Source organism: Dendrobates tinctorius, unplaced genomic scaffold (genome assembly GCF_039654945.1).
Source record: "Dendrobates tinctorius isolate UK_male_01 unplaced genomic scaffold, ASM3965494v1 ptg000014l, whole genome shotgun sequence".
In the NCBI taxonomy this organism is placed as follows: Eukaryota; Metazoa; Chordata; class Amphibia; order Anura; family Dendrobatidae; genus Dendrobates; species Dendrobates tinctorius.
The window spans coordinates 10,648,917-10,671,648 of record NW_027361682.1 but is presented as its reverse complement, the minus strand read 5'-3'; positions in this window follow the sequence as shown (position 1 = coordinate 10,671,648).

Here is a 22,732-nt window from a genome sequence, read left to right as displayed (position 1 = left end):
ACTGTGCAGAAATGTGCATTGTGTGGGGATATCGGCCATCTTGCTTCATCTTGTGTGGAGATTAGGTGCCACCTGTGTGGTGACTTAGGTCACCCATTCAGCCGTTGTCCTCGCTCCTTCGCTAATGCAGTCGTGACCCCGGTGGGAGAAAGCAGTGAGGCTGATTCTGCTGGGGAAGGGACTAGCAGGGGTGAGGGAGCTGAGGGGCCTAGGAGGAAAAGCAATAAAAAGACACCTGCCCAGCTGAGGCATCTAGACAAGTGCAGACAGGAGAGGGAGCTGGGCGAGCCCCGGGCTACTGCGGTGACCCCTGTCCTGGATGCCAGTCTTGCTGCTGAGGTCCCGAGGGATGATGAGTTGGATGAGGAGGTCATGAGGATCCACAGGGAGGAAACTGCCACTGCCTCCGAATCCTCCCATTATGAAAGTATGGATGAGGATAATAGGCAGTCGCTAGAGAACAAGTGTAAGCTCGGCACCAAAAAGAAGAGAAAGAAGGGATATAAAACATCTTCTCCCGCTCTGACCAAGGTACCTAAGGAAGGAAAAACTGACTCCCCTCTGGTTGGTCTTTCTAACCGATTCGAAGCCCTTGAGAACATCTCTTCTCTGAGGAGGAAGCTGAGGGTGAGGTTCCGGCTTCGGCGGAGCTTACAGGGGGTGCCGAGTCTCCTTCTTCTGCGAATGTAAGGTCCCTGAAGGGAGGGACTGGCCCAGAGTCCAGAGGCGAGGACGACAAAAAGAAAAATCAAGTGGGAATGGACACCTCTGTGTCATTAAAGAGGGGGAAGGATTCCTCCTCTGAGGCAGAGGATAAGGGGAGTGGGAAGACGAAAGTCATCTAACTCAATCACCAATGATGGTGGTACCCACTCCGTTGACGCTGGCGTCTATTAATGTCGCCAGCATAAAGTCAAATACAGCCAGATTTGCGGCCTTTGATTTTCTCAGCCGTGTTGAAGCTGACATTTTCTTTTTGCAAGAGACCAGACTGCCAAACATGGCAGATGTGTTCAAAGCCAAGAGGGAGTGGAGACTCGGGCCCTCCTATTGGTCTCTTGCGGCCGAGCCGTATAGCAGAGTGGCGGTCCTTTTTACCGCACCGGTGGAATGCCGACGGGTTATGGAGTTAGAAATGGAGAGGTGCCTGATCTTAGATGTCCTCATGAAGGGACAAGAGCTCCGGCTTATTAACATCTATGGTTCCCAATCTAAATGGGACCGGAAGTGTCTTTTTATGAGGATCAAGCCCTACCTTTTTACAAGTCGGCAGGTTGTCTTTGGAGGGGACTTCAATACTGTCACGAGGCCCCGAGATAGAGGAGGTTCCAGAGACAAGCTGACTTATGATAGCGTTGCCCTTAATTGTATAGCTAGCGAGGCTCACCTGGTGGATGCCGACATTCGGCACACCCCAGGCCACGAGGGGTTCACCTATCATAGAGGTAACTGGAGGTCCAGAATAGATAGGTTTTATTTAAAGGAGGAAGCTGTCTCTTCAGCAGTATCTGTTGTTGAGGTGGAGTTCTCCGACCACTGTGTAATTTTGTTTTCTCTGAATGTTACAGAGACCCTCCGGATGGGAAGAGGCTTTTGGGGGCTCAATTCATCTCTTTTGGAAGAAGCGGATATAAGACAGTCCTTTGAAGATTTTCTTCAGAGCCAGGTACCCTTACTGGATCTTTGTAGTAGTAAGTCAGAGTGGTGGGAGATGTTCAAGAAAAGGGTGGCGAGATTCTTCCGCCAGCTCTCGAGCCTCAGGAGTCTGAACAGGTACCGCCTGTATCAGGGTCTGAGGAGGAAACTCAAGCATCTTGTCTCAACTGGAGGTAGCCGAGTGGAGATCTCCAGAGTGAAATCTTTGCTCATGAGGTGTCAGTACGATAGACACGCATCTTTGGTTTTTGAGAGGGATTACGGGAAGTACCGCTCACCCGACCCTTACAGAAACTGCAAGATGTCAGTGAATAGTAAAGTGGTTACAGGACTGGTCGACACTACGGGGTCCCTGAGGCGATCCAGATCAGGGATCCTGGAGGTTGTCAGATCCTTCTACTCGCACCTCTTGGGGAAGAGGGATCTTGATTGGGATAAGATGTCGGATTTTCTGGCTGAAGCCGTTCCCGAACCAGGGGTAGACCCCTCTCTTGACGTTTTGACAGAGATGATCAGGGAAGAGGAAGTTAAGTCGGCAATTGAAGGGCTTGCCCAAAAAAAATCGCCCGGTTCAGATGGCTTAACATCTGAGTTTTATAAGACCTTTAAGGACGCTTTAGTTCCCCTCTTGACTGAGGTATTCAATGAGTGTCTTTCCTCGGGCACTCTGCCAAAGTCAATGAGGAGGTCTGCCCTGATCATTTTGTCAAAGGGTAAGGACCCAACCTGCTTTGAGAATTGGCGTCCCATAGCGCTTCTCAATGCAGACAGGAAGGTTCTAGCAAAGGTACTGTTTAATCGGCTGGTGAAATTTGCACCCCGACTCCTTTCCAAGGCCCAGCATTGCTCTGTTCCAGGTCGCAGCACATTTAGTGCTATGCTCAGTTTCCGGGAGGCAGTGGAGCAGGGTAGGGCTGGTCACTGGAAGGGGTACATGCTGTCACTGGACCAGGCAAAAGCATTTGATCGGGTTAATCATGAATACCTCTGGTCTGTCCTTCTGAGATATGGCCTGCCGGGGGGGTTTGTTGATTGGCTTAAAACCTTGTATGGTGGGGCAGAGAGTTTCCCGCTTGTGAACGGTTGGATTGGCAGCTCTTTTGAGGTTGGATCTGGTGTTCGCTAGGGTTGTCCCTTGAGCACCGCTGCTTTACGTGTTTGCGATTGACCCACTTCTTAGGAGGGTGGAGCGTGGACCGTTGGCCGGGATCGGGATGGACCAGGCAGCACCTTAGGCCACTCTGAGGGTGGCGGCGTATGCCGATCATGTCACTGTTTTTGTTTCCTCTCACGAGGAGGCAGGGTGGCTGATGTCAGAGGTAGATCGCTACTCGGAGGCATCCGGGTCCAAGATCAACCGGAATAAGTGTGAGAGTCTCTGGCTGGGAGGAGGAGATCCTGGTTTTGATCTCCCGGACACCCTTCCAGGACTCAAAGTCTCTGCAAAAGTCCTTGGCATCGAATCTGGCCAGGGGGATTACCCCAAACAAAATTGGGACAGCAGGCTAGAGATTGCCACTCAGAAGGTGAGCCAATGGAAGGGCTGGTCTTTGACCCTCAGGGAAAGAGTAAACCTGATCAAAACTTACCTGCTCCCTTTACTGATTTATCTGGGCAGTGTGTGCATCTTGCCGGAGTCTCTCTGGACTCGGGTCTACGGTTTGCTCTTCCAACTGTTATGGGGGAATAGAATGAACCTGGTCAAGAGGGAGGTTACTTACCGTACGAGGAGACTAGGAGGGTTGGGTATGGTCAACCCTGTGGTATTCCTTGTGGATACCTTCATTAAGATCAATATTGCAAACCTCTGGAAAGAGAGGGCTCCTCCGTGGGTATTCTCCTGTAGGGGATGGTTTCAGCCTTTCTTCCAGGAATGGGAGACAGGAGGGCAAGTGAAGGATCTTCGCACACCGCATGGACATCTTCCAGCTTACGCTACCTTGGTTCTGAAGGTAATTCGACAGTGGGGTCTGGGAATGTGGGAGATCAGGACTCTGCCAAGGAAACTCCTTGACAATAGGGTTCTGTTGACCAATTTCCAGAGGCCTCTGGTGCTCAGGGATTGCCCAAGTTGGGACCTTGGGGTGGGTTTGCATCTTTTGAATTCTATCAGGATACCCTCGAAGTTTTGGGACTTGGCTTGGCGCTGCTTCCATGGGAAACTGTGTGTGAGGGACAATCTGAAGTGTAGGAGCTCTGAGGACATTAACTGTCCTTGGGAGCATTGTGGTACTGTGCTGGAAAGCATGGACCTTTTCCTGCTTCATTGTACCTTTAACACAGAGGTGTACAACAGGGTGGGCGCCTCCATTGGCTGGTCTCGGCTGGCCGGTCTTTCCTATGCAGAGTGGGCCTATGGAGCATTCAGAGACCTTGGTGGCTGGGACCACTGCACATTATTTCTAGTTAGCGCAGTGGTTAGGTATCACACGTGGAACGCATGGTGCTTATTATCGATGCAGCGGAAAATCCTCCAAGTGGACGATGTGTTTAGGACCATACTCGGTGACCTGTTGAAGGTGCGCTCTCTGGAGTATGAGAGACTGGGCACACGTAGGGCCACTCTCCTCAGGAGGGGCTTTTCTTTTAGTGTGCCCTAGTCTGGTCATCTCCTTTCCTGGTGGTGGGCTGCTGCTGACACTGTAGATTATTGTTTTGTGATCGGTATACAGTGATGTAGGGCTGCAGGCGCCGAACTTGGACTTTGTGATTTGTGGGTGTTGTAGTGTTTGTTTCTGTATATATTGTATATAGGGATATAGATTTGGGTGTAGGTGTTAGGTTGGGTGGTGGGAAAAGGGGGGAGCTTGGTTTATCTTGTGGGACTATGGGACACTGGGGTGTTTGGGGAAACACTAGCACTGCCTGATCTGGCCTATTGACGTTGGACATGGACTGAGGCATGAGACGCAGGACCAACTCTCAGGTCGGTGCGGAGGTTGGGAATGGTGGGCTTGTGTGTGGGGTGTTTAGTTTAGTCTTGTATATATTTGTATAGTTTGTGGTTATTTTATTTAAAAATTAAAAAAAAAAAAAAAAAAGTATGTATATAGTTTTTGTTTGCTATTCTTTATTTTATTTTGTTATTAGTTTGTTTGGTGACTGGACTAGAAGGTGTAAGTACTTTTAATATTCGTTATTATTCTGTATATATGTAATATGTGTGAGAAGAGAGAATGAGCGGCTGGACCAGTGTTCATTATATGGATTATTTTCTGGCTGATATTCCTGTTATGTTTCTGTTATTGTTATGTTTTTCATTTTTATAGTAAAAGATCTACAGGACGTAACTCAGGATCAGTACAGGATAAGTAATGTAATGTATGTACACAGTGACTGCACCAGCAGAATAGCGAGTGCAGCCCTGGGGTATAATACAGGATGTAACTCAGGATCAGTACAGGATAAGTAATGTAATGTATGTACACAGTGACTGCACCAGCAGAATAGTGAGTGCAGCTCTGGAGTATAATACAGGATGTAACTCAGGATCAGTACAGGATAAGTAATGTAATGTATGTACACAGTGACTGCACCAGCAGCATACTGAGTGCAGCTCTGTACACGCCCAGGAAGAGGAGGAGCTTCGCAGCTGAGCGTCTGCAGCCTGGGGTTTTGCTAAGCTCCTGGGAAGGGAGGTTTTTTTTTCCTGCAAGGACTTTCCATCTGCCCCCTTCCCAGGAAAGAGGACTCTACCTGGGACTGAGCGCCGGGGCTAGGCCCCTGGCTCCCACCCCCTGGCAAGCCAGCTGGGGGTGGGGGGGCCTCATCCACCATCAGAAGGCCCAAGGCACAGCCAGTCCCAGGGATGGGGAAAAAGCGGACCCCAGGGGGCCGTAAGGCTCCAGGGTCCGGGACCCCTGAAGTGAAGGCTGTGGCGGGCCCTTCCCCCGGAGGTGCAGCAGCCGGCAGAGGTGAGGCGGGGCCCCCCCTTAACATCTGGGGCTCCAAGGCTGCGGGAGAGCCGGCTACCACCTACGCCTCCCGCATCCATGCCCACCTCTCCAAATATGAGGAGGCCGGGAAGCAGCTGAGGAGACTTCGGGGGGAGTTGGAGGGAGCCAGGATAATATCTAAAAGCAGGCTCCGTACCTCAAAGAAAGCGGAGGTCGCCGCCACAGTCCAGCGGCTGGAAGAGGAGATTCGGGCCCTGGAGGGCTGGCGAAGTGTCATCATGGCCGGCAGCGGCCCCTTCCAGGAGAAGCTGCGGAACGAGGACCGGTTTAGGGCCATGGCCGGTGGGTTTCCTGGGGGGTCAGGAGGCCCCACCCAGGTGGAGGAAAGTGAGGAGAAGGAAGAGCAAGATGGCGCCCACACCACACCCGGGCCACCTCCACCTGAAGGCCTGACGAACACCAGCAGGAGTCAGGTAACATGCAGCGGGATAGCCCCCAAGCAGGTGGCCCTCCCGCTGGACTCCAATAACGCGGAGGAAAGCGGGAGCGAGGGGGAGGATGGAGGGAGTGGGAATAATGCCGAGGGGGCTGCCTCATCCTCAGGCAAGTGCGGCAGATGGAATCCCCAGCACAGTTTGGCACGCTGTTGTTTGGGGATGAAGTCTGCCCGGAGGATGAGGCAACCGGGAAGAGGAGAAACAGGAGGCGCAGGCGTAAGGCCTCTGAAGGCGTGGAGGAACAACTGGTTTTTGCTCCTCTTCCCGGGGCCCCTCTGTCCCGCTGTGTGGAACCCGCTACCCACCCCGGCTCGGGCCCTGTGGTGGGTCTGCAGCGAGGGAGCGGGGAGAGAGATGACTGTTGTGACCTGACTGTCGCATCTGGTGACAGTTCAGACCAGGGCAGCGACATGGAGGTCGGTGCTGGTTGTGGTGTTGGTGGTGGTGTCCAGGCTCAGCCCTCAGTGGCAGGGGGGGCTGGCCTGGCACCAGGTAAAGTTGGTACAGCCAGGGCCGCACCTCCGGCGGCGAGTGCTGGGGCTTCTGTGCCCCCCACGTACGGATCCGCTAAGTCTGGATCGCTAGTGGGGGTCCAGAAGTCTAGGAAGGGTGAGCAAAAAATCAAACAACTGAAGCGGTGCAGGGAGCTGGTCGCTCCCATGGCGGCGCCCGTGGTAAGAGCGGGGTCTCCGGCACGTCGACCCAAAAGGGGGTCCGTGCGGGGGGCTCCGCCGCCACTGGGCGACGAGGGGGAGTGGCCAGCCCTGCCTGTGGCAAGTGGTGGGCACAGAGTGGCAGCGGTGGTCTGCGAGGGGGGCGGGGCCTCCCCGAGTGTTGCCCGGCCTGCAAAGGCTGTGGCATGCGGGGGGGCATGTCCTCCTCGGCCGCTGTCCCGCTTGCTACGTCCGCATCACCTGGGGGGGCATGGCCTCGCAAGGTGTCACTGCTCTGCCCGTAGTGGCCGTGACTGACGGGGGGGCATGACCACGGCAGGCCCGCTGCCCTCTGTCCCACCCACCCTCCCAAGCAGTGCAAGTAAGCTGCCCCCAAAAGCTGGCGGGGGGTTGTCGGGGTCCCCAGCCCACCTACCTTCATCTGAGGGTGCGGGGACTCTGGCGCCCCCTGGCAAGCCGGCAGAGGGAGTGAAGAAGGATGCAGGGCAGGGAGCGGTGCCAGAGGCCGTCCCTGCCCAGAGCAAGGAAATCAAAAGAAACTCTGAAAAAGAAAAAAAAATGGTGCTGGAGAAACCAAGAGCTGCTGCTGCTCCCAGGCACAGCCAGGGAAATGTGCAGTATGTCATCAGCGCTGAGGCACTTAAAGGGGCAGCAGCACTCTTAGCCAGTAAGGGCAATCATGGAGCACCTGGCCAGCTAGGGCCCCCAGCAGGTGGGAGGGAAAATTGTGGCAAAGGAACTGTTAATGCTGATGTAAATAAAAATGTAAATATAAATAAAATTGGTGCTGAGGAGTATGAGGAGTGCGTGAGTGAATGTGAGAGCGGGGTGACTGATATTTTTGAGGAGTTGTTTGTGGACGTGAATGGGGATGTGAGTGACATGGATGAGGGAGTGAATGTGGCGGAAAGTGCTGGAGTGAATGCTGGGGTGAGTGGGAATAATAGAGTGAATGGGAGAGTGAGTGGGAGGACGAATGGGGGTGCAGGCACAAGTGGTGGTGGGAGGGCTGGCCCATCTGCCCCCCCGGCCGCGAGACCCCAACGTAACTATGCGGGGCCGCGGCTGGGGGTCAGGGTGGTCCTGGGGGGGTCTCCTCGCCTCCGGGCTCCAGGGACGGCGCTTTGCACCACCGTTTCCTGGAGGCCCTTAAAAGGGGAGAAAGGTCGGTAACAGTAGAGGGGAGGACAGTGGACCTGTCTTTCTGGATAGAGAGACACGGCCTTGCTGCCTTCCAAAATCAAAGGGAGGGAGGGACTGTTTGGTCTCTCCCCACAGCCGGGCAGGGGCCGCCAAGAAGGAATGTGGTCCGTCTTAGGTGGGGGGGCAATGAAGGTTCTCCACCCAGGAGCAAGGTGGTGGAGCTCCTCCTTAAGATGGGCTTCGGGGCGGATGACATCTTTGCCCTGATACATCCTTCGGCGTCCCGCTTCTTTGATGTCAGTTTCGTGCGGCCAGAGGGGCTTGAGCTCTTCTGGTCGAACTACGAGCTGGTGCGAGAAGAGCCCGGATGGCGAGACTTCGTTGCGCAAGCGGTGTCTCGCCAAAATTCCGTCAAGCGAGTGACCGTGGTGACTTGTAACGAGTCGCTCGCAGGCGTGGACATAATGACGTGGCTTTCTCGTTATGGGGAAGTCACCGAGGTCCCAAAAAAGAACAGGGACGAATTTGGCATCTGGTCGGGGGGCTGGACCTTCATGGTAAAGCTGAAGGTTTCCAGCGGCACGGTCAACCACATCCCTTCCTCGGCGTTCTTGGGGAGGGACAGGATCCTGGTCTTCTACCAGGGGCAACCGAAGGTCTGCCACAAGTGCGGTGACCCCACCCACTTCAGCGCCAGCTGCAAGGTGCAGAAGTGTGTGTTGTGTGGTGGGGTAGGCCACCTGGCCGCCTTGTGCAAAGACATTCGGTGCCACCTGTGTGGTGACCTAGGTCACCCGCTCAGCCGCTGCCCTCGCTCTTTCTCCAATACCGCTGCAGGCCCGGTGGGGGGAGACCGTGAGGGGGCATCCTCTGGCGGTGCTTCTGCCGTGGCAGGTGGTGGCGGAGGGGGAAGGGCTGAGGGGCCGGTGAGGAAGGGCAATGCTAAGGCAAGGGGCCCCACGTATGAGCGGAGGCTAGAAAAACGCCATGGAGGCAAGGGGCAGGTGGAGCCTCGGGAAACTGGGGTGATGCCTGCCCCTCCCTCTAGGCCCGTAGCAAAAGCCTCTGAGGCCCTGGGGGAGAGTGCGGTGAGTGAGGAGATCAGGAGGATGGAGAGAGAGGAGAAAGCGGCTGACTCTGATGACTCCTCTCGTTATGAAAGTGTCGACGAGGATGTCAGGGGGCAGCCTACAGCATCAGGTGGCAAAAACAAGCGTGCCAACCGTAAATTGGGAGGGAAGAGGGCTGACAAGTCTTCAAAGTCCCCCCTGCCCCCGACCACAAGAGTGCATACGGAAGGGCCCGCTGCCCCCCCTCTGATCAGACTCTCCAACCGGTTCAGCGCCCTCGGAGGTTCAGATGATGATCCGCAAGACGAGGGTGCTGGGCCGGGGGTAACACCGGAGGGTCCTTCGGGGGATGGTGGAGTCCGTCCCTCAGGGGGCACTGTTCCTCCTGAGGGGGAGACAGGCTTGGAACCCGGGGGCGAGGACACTGGGGGGGAGGGATGGACACGTCGGGGGCTTCCCTAAAAAGGAAGGTGTCTGACCCCTCCCCAGGAGGAGGTGATAGCGGGGCAGGGAAGAAACTGGCTATCCAACTCGATCACCCATGATGGCTGAACTCGTCCCGTTGACGCTGGCGTCCATTAATGTCGCCAGCATTAAGTCAGATGCAGCTCGCTTCACGGCCTTTGATTTTTACTCCCGGATTGAGGCAGAAATTTTATTTTTGCAAGAGACCAGACTAACGGACATGGGGGCCATCTTTAAAGCACGGAGGGAGTGGAGGTGCGGACCCTCATACTGGTCTCTTGCGGCTGAGCCGTATAGCGGGGTGGCAGTCCTTTTTAAGACTGCAGATGTTGAATGCCGACGGGTTACTGAGTTGGAAATGGGGAGGTGCCTGATCCTAGATGTCTTCATGAGGGGACAAGAGCTCCGGCTCATTAATATCTACGGCCCACAGTCCAAGTGGGACCGTAAATGTCTCTTCCTGAGGATAAAGCCCTTTCTTTTTACGAGCCGACAGGTGGTCTTCGGTGGGGACTTCAACACCGTTACGAGGTCCCGTGACCGGGGGGGTCCCGGAGACCGCCTGGCTTATGACAGCATCGCGCTTAATAGCATAGCTAGTGAAGCTCGCCTGGTGGATGTCCACATCCGGCACACCCCAGGCCACGGGGGTTTCACCTACCATAGGGGTAGCAGTCGGTCTAGAATAGACAGGTTTTTTTTGAAGGAGGACGCCATCTTTTCTGCTGTGTCCGCCGTTGAGGTGGAGTTCTCCGATCACTGTTTAATTTTCTTTTCTCTGAATGTTGCAGAGACTCCTCGGATGGGAAGAGGGCTGTGGAAGCTCAATTCGTCCCTGCTGGAAGAAGCGGAGGTGAGACAATCCTTCGAGGATTTTCTTCAGAGCCAGGTACCGCTGTTGGATCTCTGTAGTAGTAAGTCATAGTGGTGGGAGATCTTCAAAAAGCGGGTGGCGGGGTTCTTCCGTCAGCTCTCGAACCTCAGAAGTCTGAACAGGCACCGCTTGTATCAGGCTCTGGGGAGGAAACTCGAGCAGCTTGTCTCGACTGGAGGTGACCGTGAGGAAATCTCCAGAGTGAAATCTTTGCTCAAGAGGTGCCAGTATGATAGACACACATCTTTAGTTTTTGAGAGGGACTTCGGGAAGTACCGCTCGCCCGACCCTTACAGAAACTGTAAGATGTCAGTGAATTGTAAGATGGTGACAGGACTGATTGACAGTACCGGGTCCCTGAACAGATCCAAATCAGGGATCCTGGAGGTGGTCAGATCCTTCTACTCACGCCTCTTGGAAAAGAAGGATCTGGATCGGGATAGGATGTCGGCTTTCCTGGCTGAAACCGTCCCTGATCCAGGGGGTGATCCCTCTCTTGGTGTTTTGGCAGAAGAAATTAGGGGGGAGGAAGTGAGACTGGCCATTGATGGGCTTCGGCCCAAGAAATCGCCAGGTCCGGATGGCTTAACATCCGAGTTTTATAAGACTTTTAGGGGCTCCTTGGTGCCCCTCTTGACAGGGGTCTTTAATGAGTGTCTATCCTCAGGCACTCTTCCCGACTCAATGAGGAAGTCAGCCCTAATTATTCTGTCAAAGGGTAAAGACCCGTCCCGTATCGAGAATTGGCGTCCCATAGCGCTTCTCGACACGGACCGGAAGGTTCTGGCCAAAGTGCTGTTTAATCGGCTGGTGAAGTTTGCACCCCGGCTCCTTTCAGGGGCCCAGCATTGCTCTGTTCCAGGCCGCAGTACTTTTAGTGCTGTGCTCGGTGTTCGGGAGGCAGTGGAGCAGGGTAGGGCAGGCCACTGGAAGGGGTACTTGCTGTCGTTAGACCAAGTGAAAGCTTTTGACCTGGTCAACCATGAGTACCTCTGGTCCGTCCTTTTGAGGTATGGTCTGCTTGGGAGGTTTGTAAAATGGTTAGAGATCTTGTACCAAGGGGCTGAGACTTTTCCGCTGGTGAACGGTTGGTCAGGTCGCCCTTTTGAGGTGGGTTCTGGGGTCCGTCAGGGCTGTCCGCTGAGCCCGCTTTTATACGTGTTCGCAATCGATCCCTTCCAAAGGAGGGTAGATCGTGGGCCGTTGGTGGGAGTCGGGATGGACCAGGCGGGCTCTGTGTCCTCTCTGAGGGTGGTGGCGTACGCCGATGATGTTTCCCTTTTCGTGTCCTCGAGGGGGGAGGCGGATTGGGTCATGTCAGAGGTAGTGCGCTACTCGGAGGCATCCGGGTCCATGATCAACCGGGATAAGTGTGAAAGTCTCTGGCTGGGAGGGGGAGATCCTAGTTTTGATCTCCCGGACACCCTTCCAGGGCCCCAGGCCACCGCCAAAATTTTAGGCATCGAATTTGGCCCCGGGGACTACCCCCAGCAAAATTGGGAGGGCAGACTTAAGATTGCCGCCCAAAAGGTGGACCAATGGAAGGGTTGGTCTTTATCCCTAAGGGAAAGGGTTGCCCTGGCTAAAGGCTTTCTGCTTCCCTTGTTAATTTACCTAGGCAGCGTGTGCATCTTGCCAGAACCTCTCTGGACACGGGTCTATAGCCTGTTCTTCCAGCTGTTATGGGGGAATAGGCTCAACCTAATCAAGAGAGAGGTCACATACCACACGAGGAGACTAGGTGGGTTGGGTATGGTCAACCCGGTAGTGTTCTTAGTGAACACCTTTCTTAAAGCCAACATTTCCAACCTCTGGCTAGAGAGGGCTCCTCCGTGGGTAGTCTCCTGCAAGGGTTGGCTTCGGCCCTTCTTCCAGGAATGGGAGACAGGAGGGCAAGTGAAGGACCTCCGCACACCTCATGGGCATCTCCCGGCTTATGCTACCCCGGTTCTGAAGGTGATCCGCCGGTGGGGTCTGGGAATGTGGGAAATCAGGACCATGTCGCGGCAATGCCTTGACAGGAGGGTTCTGTTGACCCATTTCCAGAAGCCCCTGGCCCTTAAGGATTGCCCAGGCTGGGATCTGGAGGTGGGGCTCGGGCTTTTAAATTCTAAGCGGATCCCCACGAAGTTTTGGGACTTGACCTGGCGCTGCTTCCACGGGAGGCTGTATGTAAAGGATAACCTGAAGTGCAGGAAATCCGATGATCGGGGTTGTCCCCGTGAGGAGTGTGGCGACGTGTTGGAAAGCATGGAGCACTTCCTGCTTCAGTGTCCCTTTAATACAGAGGTTTACAACAGGGTGGGGGCTTCCATACGTTGGCCGCGGCTGGCGTCCCTCTCCTATGCCGAGTGGGCCTATGGAGCGTTCAGAACTCTGGGTGGCCGAGACCGGGGCACTTTATTCCTAGTCAGTGTAGTGGTTAGGTTCTACATTTGGAATGCACGGTGCTTAGTTTCGACGCGGCAGAAAGCCCTCCCAAGGGAAGAGGTGGTTAGTAACATCCTGGGTGACCTGGTGAAGGTGCGTTCTTTGGAGTTCGAAAGGTTGGGTGTGAGGAGGGCCTCTTGGCTTTGGAGGGGCCTTTCCTTTTAAAAACGCACTCTAGGGAGAGCTAGATTTTGTGTTAATGTGGGTAGGGACAGCATAAGGTGGTGTGGGTGGTGAGGGACAGAAGTAGGGGCAGATAGGGACAGGAAGGGACAGGCACTGAGGGACAGATAGAGTTAGTTATGATAAGGTAGGTAGAGTAGGGGCAGGTAAGGACAGATAGGGACAGTTTCTTTAGGGACAGAAGTAGGGACAGTCTTAGTCGTTGAGGGACAGGGTGAATGTGTTAGTGAGGGATGGGGCCTCTAGAACTCCTTTTTCCTGGTGGTGGGCTACTGCATGGCACATCTAGATTTTTGTTTTGAGATAGAGAAATAATGGATATTGGGCTTGCAGGCACTGAACTTGGGCCTGTAAGTAAAGGTTTGTGGTGTGGCATTATTCGGTAAAGCAAATGATGTAATGACATTGCATTGTAATATTGCATTGTAATATGTATTGTAGTATATGTATTGTAGTATGTGTTGTTATTCTTTTCCGTAGTCAGAGGTGCATGGGGGGCGTAGTGAGGTTGGGAGGGGGGTGAATGGGGGGGTGAGAGCGGGAAAAAAAAGTAAAAGGACCCTAAACCAAGGGGAAAGTGGCGAATGGATATACCATGGACCATGGAAATTATGGAAAATGGACCATTTTTGAGCACATCGGGGGCAAATGGGTGAGGGTTTTGCTTATGGGCATAAACTTTCGTGCTCATCAGGCCTAGACGTGATAAGGCCATGGACATTTATGGACCTGTGGTGTGGGTGGTGGGAAAAATAATAAAAAAAAAAAAAAAATATATGTATGTATAGAGGTGTTAAGCTGGTGTAGGTAATTTTGCCAAAAAAGAATTGGCTAGGTTTATTTAAGGCAGCATGGGCTAATAATATTATTTTTGTTTTCCTGTATATAGGTATGGGTGGAAGTGTGAATGGGGAGTGAAAGAGAGTGAATGGGGGTGAAAGATTAAAAACTGTTTTTCATGATTTTATGGGAAAAGTTTTCTGTTGGAAAGTTCCTGCTGGGGGTCCCCTAAGCTGGAAAGCTTGGGGACTATAACAAGTTGCGGTTTTGCACAAGTTTCTGTGTGTCCTAAGTGTATGATTAATATGTATATTTTGGTTTATGTTTTCTTTTCTGGAATGTTGTGTTGTATTGTTTTTGATATTTTATAATAAAAGAGATACAGGATGTAACTCAGGATCAGTACAGGATAAGTAATGTAATGTATGTACACAGTGACTGCACCAGCAGAATAGTGAGTGCAGCTCTGGGGTATAATACAGGATGTAACTCAGGATCAGTACAGGATAAGTAATGTAATGTATGTACACAGTGACTGCACCAGCAGAATAGTGAGTGCAGCTCCGGAGTATAATACAGGATGTAACTCAGGATCAGTACAGGATAAGTAATGTAATGTATGTACATAGTGACTGCACCAGCAGAATAGTGAGTGCAGCTCTGGGGTATAATACAGGATGTAACTCAGGATCAGTACAGGATAAGTAATGTAATGTATGTACACAGTGACTGCACCAGCAGAATAGTGAGTGCAGCTCTGGGGTATAATACAGGATGTAACTCAGGATCAGTACAGGATAAGTAATGTAATGTATGTACACAGTGACTGCACCAGCAAAATAGTGAGTGCAGCTCTGGAGTATAATACAGGACTTTGGGCTTCCTCTATCACCGTAGCCCCGATGTGACTGTTATGTTACTATCCTATACATGAAGTGTATGAACATATTCTGATGTATGAGAACACCTCCAGCTGCATGTTAATTCAACACAAAAATAGGAACAGATGCACACAGTGGTGATCTGTCCTAAAGCAAAACCTGCACCAAAGGTGATACAATATGTAAAAGAGTAACAAACTTTATTTAATATTAGACATATAAAGTCACACATAAAGAGTCACAAAACTCAACACTGTCCAAGAACAGTACAAATGGGGAAAGGAAGGAGGACTGTCCCATAGGATATCAAATATGGCAGGTGATAAATCCCATTGTAATTAACCCCCCGTTAGTGGGGGTGGACACTTGGACGGGGGACCTCTTCACTATCGTCACTTAACCCTGGTAAGCCCCTTTGTTGTTTATACTACTTTTGATGAGAATTTTCTCTGGCGTTACGATGGGTCTCAGCATGGGCTTTATTACCGGGGGGTTAATTACAATGGGATTTATCACCTGCCATATTTGATATCCTATGTGACACTCCTCCTTCCTTTCCCCATTTGTACTGTTCTTGGACAGTGTTGAGTTTTGTGACTCTTCCTTTCTATTTGTACTATTCTTGGACTGTAGTGAGTTTTGTGACTCTTTATGTCTAATATTAAATAAAGTTTGTTACTCTTTTACATATCGTATGACGTTTGACTCCATTTTTTTCTACACATTCCGATGTAGTAGACAACTGCATATGTAGCAATTCCCTATTATGCCCATTACTAGATTTGCTAACAGCAGACAATATTTGCCGAGGATTGTAACTCTGGTAATGGTAAGATCATCAAACGTCTCCTCCTCACAGATTCATTATACCAGTACATTGTCCTCAGTCCTGTATACATCCCGGCTCCTGAATCTCCTGTGGTGAAGATCAAGGCAGAAGTCTCCTCACACTGCCCCGGATTCTCCACAAACCACATGTGAGGATCTATTCACTGTCTGCAGCTTTATAGAGGAGCGACGCTCTGAAGGTCTCGCTGCACCTGTCACTGCCACACCTGCAGAGAAGAGCAAGAAAAAGGGATTCACTTATGGGGATGTTTCCAGCACAGGAGCTGAAAATAAAGATTGCGTCTGACGAAGACTGATATATAATGGGGCGCTTTTTTGCTAGTGCCAACTGACCCCAACTTTCCTCTGTCCCAGTCATGTCGGGACATCGCACCTGTCATAGACCGACATCCTCATACAAGTCGATGATGAGGACATCCTTCTACTGAAACACTCTGTGCTGCTAGGAATCCTGCTCCTTCCAGTATATAACTCTCAGTCTTGCATACTCCTCTCCTGAAGCACTCTGTGCTGCTGGGAATCCTGCTCCTTCCAGTATATAACTCTCAGTCTGGCACACTCCTCTCCTGAAACACTCTGTGCTGCTGGGAATCCTGCTCCTTCCAGTAATTAACTCGCAGTCTGGCACACTCTTCTGCTGAAATTCTCTGTGCTGCTGGGAATCCTGCTCCTTCCAGTATATAACTCTCAGTCTGGCACACTCCTCTGCTGAAATACTCTGTGCTGATGGGGAATCCTGCTCCTTCCAGTATTTAACTCTCAGTCTGGCACACTCCTCTGCTGAAACACTCTGTGCTGCTGGGAATCCTGCTCCTTCCAGTATACAACTCTCAGTCTGGCACACTCCTCTGCTGAAACACTCTGTGCTGCTGGGAATCCTGCTCCTTCCAGTATTTAACTCTCAGTCTGGCACACTCCTCTGCTGAAACACTCTGTGCTGCTGGGAATCCTGCTCCTTCCAGTATACAACTCTCAGTCTGGCACACTCCTCTGCTGAAACACTCTGTGCTGCTGCTCTACCTCAGTGGAGAATGAGCCCCGCAGCTGTGTGAAGCTTTCAGCACTGGGCTTTCCACTCAGAGGCGTAGCTAGGGTTTTTGTTTAGGGGGGCCAAACTTCTCAGTGGGCCGCTAACCAAGTAACCTTGATTACAACTGGGTGACGCACCCTAATAATGGATGTAGCAGAATCTCAGCAGATGACCGCGCTGTTGCTGAAATAATCTCTATACAAAGACCAACAATGATATTACTGCCATATGGTCAGTGGTATATACCAGTCCTATGGAACATATACGAGATTACTGCACAGTTATAAATGGTGACTTTCAGCTGAAGGTCTTTCTTCGTTCACTTTTCCCGTTTTTCCATCTGGCCCAGACCAACATGACAACGTCTTCCAGCCAGAACTCTGCTGCAGAGATTACAACAAAGGCACATTTCACATTTCATATTTTCAGCACTGTCTCCATCTATCCCCACCCTGCACAAACTCCTCTTCCTGCTGATACCCAAATGCTGAGCCGCTGCTGCCATATGTGTCCCTATTACTGCAACTGCTGTGTGGTACTATGTGCCCTCTAGAATAGAGTGATGCTGGGCGCAAGTGCCCTAGAAAACAGTGCCCACATTTTGTCCCCTAGAAAGTAATAATGCCCTCTGTGTGCCCCTTTGATAGGCACAGTAACCTGAGTTCCCCTATAACAATAAGTGCCCACTTTACATTTAATAATGACCCGAAGCTCCCTCCTGTACAGCTCCCCTATACACAGTATAATGCAGCCTCACTTTATATATTCTGACCCCTTAGTTTCCCCCAAACTGTGTGATGACCCCCTCACTGTGTGATGGCCCCCTCACTGTAATCTTCACACTGTATGATGGCCCCCTAGATAACCTCCATATAGTATAATGCACCCCCATAGGCCTCAATATACTATAATGCACCCTCCATAGGCCTCCATATAGTATAATGCACCCCCCATAGGTCTCCATATAGTATAATGCACTCCCCATAGGCAGACTCTATAGTATAATGCACTCCCCATAGGCAGACTCTATTTTGTATAATGTACCCCCATAGACAGACTCTATATAGTATAATACACCCCCCATAGACAGACTCTATATAGTATAATGCACCGAACATAGGCAGACTCTATATAATATAATGCACCACCCCATAGGCAGACTCTATATGGTATAATGCACCCCCCCATAGGTAGACTCTATATGGTATAATGCATCCCCCAAAGGCAGACGCTATATAGTATAATGCACCCCCCATAGGCAGACTCTATAGCATAATGCAGCCCCCCATAGGCAGACTCTAATATAAGGCAGCTCTCCATAGGCAGACAGAAATATAATGCAGCCCCCCATAGGCAGACTGTAATATAATGCACCCCCCTTAGGCCTCTATAGAATAATGCACCTCCATGAAAAAATAAATAAATCCAATACTCGCCTCTCTTCTTCCTCGTTCCTTCTGAGCGCCCACACGTCTCCGGCCAGTGAGCGCCGAGTAGTAACGTCAGACACTGACAGAGGATGATGGGAGAGGTAACGTAACATTCCTCTCATCAGTGCTGTCAGCTTTATCAGTATCTATCCAATACAGTTGAATCTGAGCTAACGGGAGGGGTCCACTGCTGACACCGCACCCCCCCTCCTGCTCGGGTCCACTGCTGACACCGCACCCCCCTCCTGCTCGGGTCCACTGCTGACACCGCACCCCCCTCCTGCTCAAGGGTCCCATAGTGGCCAGGTGGCAGAGCAGGGAGATAAATTCTCCCTGCTCTGCCACAGAATGTAACTGCACACTCCGATACAGTTACAGTAGCCTAGCTGAAACAGGCTAAGGGACCTTTATAAATGCTTAGGAAGCCTTTTCAGGTGTTTTTTGTTAAATATTCTAATTTGCTCAGATAATGACTTTTGGGTTTTCATTGGCTGTAAGCCATAATCATCAACATTAACAGAAATAAATACGTGAAATAAATCACTCTGCAATGACTCTATATAATATATGAGTTTCACTTTTCGTATTGAAGAACTGAAATAAATTAACTTTTTGATAATATTCTAATATTGTGAGAAGCAGCGGTATATAACTCTCAGTCTAGCACACTACTATCCTGAAACACTCTATCCTACTGGGAATCCTGCTCCTTCCAGTATATAATTCTCAATCAGGCATACTCCTATCCTGAAACTCTCTGTCTTGCTGGGAATCCTGCTCCTTCCAGTATATAATTCTCAATCAGGCATACTCCTATCCTGAAATTCTCTGTCTTGCTGGGAATCCTGCTCCATCCAGTATATAATTCTCAATCAGGCACACTCCTATCCTGAAATTCTCTGTCTTGCTGGGAATCCTGCTCCTTCCAGTATATAACTCTCAGTCTGGCACACTCCTCTCCTGAAACACTCTGTGCTACTGGGAATCCTGCTCCTTCCAGTATATAACTCTCAGTCTGGCACACTCCTCTCCTGAAACACTGTGCTACTGGGAATCCTGCTCCTTCCACTATATAATTTTCAGTCTGGCACACTCCTCTTCTGAAACACTCTGTGCTGCTGGGAATCCAGCTTCTTCCAGTATGTAACTCTTAGTCTGGCACACTCCTCTGCTGAAACACTCTGTGCTGCTGGGAATCCTGCTCCTTCCATTACATAACTCTCAGTCTGGCACACTCCTCTTCTGAAACACTCTGTGCTGCTGGGAATCCAGCTCCATCCAGTATATAACTCTCAGTCTGGCACACTCCTCTGCTGAAACACTCTGTGCTGCTGCTCTACCTCAGTGGAGAATGAGCCCCGCAGCTGTGTGGAGCTTTCAGGACTGTATTTAGTGCAGCCTCCAGAGATGCAGATACCAGACAGGTATGATGGCTGCCAATGGAAATATCTTCACCTTCTCGGATTACCAGACTGGAATCTACATCACTGGGCCAAGAACCCTGAGCAGACGGAGCTGCACAGACCCCCCGGAATGAGACCCACCATTACATTACTGGGCTGCAGTGTCCGTATAGGAATATGAGGGGTCCATGTCCTACAATGCCCCCCCGTGATCATACATTTATCATCTATCCTGTGGATAAAAGCTCTTAGGGGACACCCATTAAGGCACAAAGGATGGTATAGGGCAGGGGACAGCATCCTGTGATGTGGAACTACTACTCCCAGCATGTTGGTTCTTCTCTCTCTGCAGCCAAAATTTAGGAAAATCTTTTAATTCCAAAAATGCAGATTTCAGTTCCAGTTCTTAATTCTGTAAAAAAAAAGAAAATTAGGGAATGCTCCTTAATGAATATACACCCCGCCATCCCCCAACTCCCCTCCCGAGAAATGGAAATAATGTCGGGGTACACTGCACGGTTACTAATTACGTCAGCTTCCATCAATAACCAGGGGATGAATTACCCTCCGCTGTCAGTAATTCAGTCACATCCAGAGGGGGCTACACAAGCCACACAATGCCAGCCTTGGACCGGCTCCCACTCCCCCATTCCGTGACCCCCAGTAGCCTCAATGTCTGGGCTGTAAATTACACTTTAGGGAAGAAAATCTGCAGACTAAACAAATGTAGATGTATTCCTGTATATACAGGGGGGTAAATAAGTATTTGATACAATAATAATAATAATTTTATTTCTATAGTGCCAACATATTCCGCAGCACATAACAGCATATCAATAGACACATAGATCAAAACAGATACCAAGAGGAGTGAGGGCCCTGCTCGCAAGCTTACAGTCTATGAGGAAAAAGGGGAGACACGAAAGGTGGATGGCAACAATTGATTTCATTGTTTGGACCAGCCATAGTGTAACGGCCCCGTCACACACAGCGAGATCGCTGATTTTGAGACGCATCAGCGAACTGGATGCCCCCTTGATCCAGTTCAGGAAGTAGGCGACAGGAGGATACCGGCCAAGGTGAGCTACATGGTGCAGAATGATTCCCATCCCATGCATGAGACCGTGACAAAGATGTGCAGTACTGTCAGTGACCGGCTACTTCATCCTAAATGTGAGAGGGAGCGCTATCGAAAGTCCTTCCTTCCTGCTGCAGTTAGGCTGTATAACCAGCACTGTCCAAAATGGAGAACGACCCAAACAGTGAATTGATAGATCCAAAGTTGTGATAGTTCGGTTACATTTTTTTTTTTTTTTCCCCGTATATGTACCTACCTACTGTCAGTGTAATGCCTTTATGCATCTGTATCTGTACTTGTTCCTGCCTTGCTGCTGTAATGCTCTGAATTTCCCCATGGTGGGACGATTAAAGGATTATCTTATCTTCTCTCGCCAGCGACATCGCTGTGTGTGGCACGCATCAGCGACCGGCCTCCCCACCGGGTATCGCTGATCGTGCCGGAATGTCCTGGGCCATTTTTTGATCGTTGGTCTCCCGCTGGCCGGCACGCATCACTGCGTGTGGCAGTGAGAGACCAACGATCAGCTAGCTCCTAGCGCTGTAAGCAGACGCTGGGAGCTGTTATCCAAGGTAAATATCGGGTAACTAAGCACGCGCGTCGCTTAGTTACCCGCTGTGTACCTTGGATACCTGCGTGCTCGCGCTGGGAGCTGGTATCCAAGGTACACAGTGGGTAACTAAGTGCCGCGCGTGCTTAGTTACCCGATATTTACCTTGGATACCAGCGTCCTCACTGGTCCTAATCGCTGCTGAAATATGCCTGTTTGGCAGCTCACCAGCGATCCTGACAAGGTCGTATCATTGTCGGGATCTCTGTTGCATCGTTATGTGTGACAGGGCCTTAAGAATCAGGTGTTCATGTGAGGCTGCATGAACCGGTTAACAGCCAAAGTATGTAACATCACAGACACAGAGGGCTATTAAATGCATAAAGCGTGTGAGAACATAATAAGAGGGACCTGGTTATGGACAAATTTTGAATGGGCAACACAGCAATAAGTTAATATTATATATTATATTCTTGTACATAGGGGCAGTATTATAGTAGTTATATTCTTGTACATAGGGGCAGCATTATAGTAGTTATATTCTTGTACATAGGGGCAGTATTATAGTAATTATATTCTTGTACATAGGAGCAGTATTATAGTAGTTATATTCTTGTACATAGGAGCAGTATTATAGTAGTTATATTCTTGTACATAGGGGGCAATATTATAGTAGTTATATTCTTGTACATAGGGACAGTATTATAGTAGTTATATTCTTGTACATAGGAGGCAGTATTATAGTAGTTATATTCTTGTACATAGGGGGCAATATTATAGTAGTTATATTCTTGTACATAGGGACAGTATTATACAAGTTATATTCTTGTACATAGGGCCAGTATTATAGTAGTTATATTCTTGTACATTGGGGCATTATTATAATAGATATATTCTTGTACATAGGGGGCAATATTATAGTAGTTATATTCTTGTACATAGGAGCAGTACTATAATAGTTATATTCTTGTACATAGGGGGCAATATTATAGTAGTTATATTCTTGTACATAGGGGGCAGCATTATAGTAGTTATATTCATGTACATAGGGGGCAATATTATAGTAGTTATATTCTTGTACATAGGGACAGTATTATAGTAGTTATATTCTTGTACATAGGGACAGTATTATAATAGATATTTTCTTGTACATAGGGGCAGTATTATAGTAGTTATATTCTTGTACATAGGTGCAGTATTATAGTAGTTATATTCTTGTACATAGGAGACAGTATTATAGCAGATATATTCTTGTACATAAGAGGCAGTATTATAGTAGTTATATTCTTGTACATAGGGGCAGTATTATAGTAGTTATATTCTTGTACATAGGGGCAGTATTATAGTAGTTATATTCTTGTACATAGGGGGCAGTATTATAGTAGTTATATTCTTGTGCATAGAGGGCAGTATTATACAGGTTATATTCTTGTACATAGGAGACAGTATTATAGTAGTTCAATTGTACATAGTTGCGGTATTATAGTAGTTCTATTCTTGTACATAGAGGGCAGTATTATAGTAGTTATATTCCTGTACATAGGAGACAGTATTATAGCAGATATATTCTTGTACATAAGAGGCAGTATTATAGTAGCTATATTCTTGTACATAGGGGCAGTATTATAGTAGTTATATTCTTGTTCATAGGGGGCAGTATTATACAAGTTATATTCTTGTGCATAGAGGGCAGTATTATACAAGTTATATTCTTGTACATAGGAGACAGTATTATAGTAGTTCTATTGTACATAGGAGCAGTATTATATTAGTTATATTCTTGTACACAGGGAGCAGTATTATACAAGTTATATTCTTGTACATAGGGCCAGTATTATAGTAG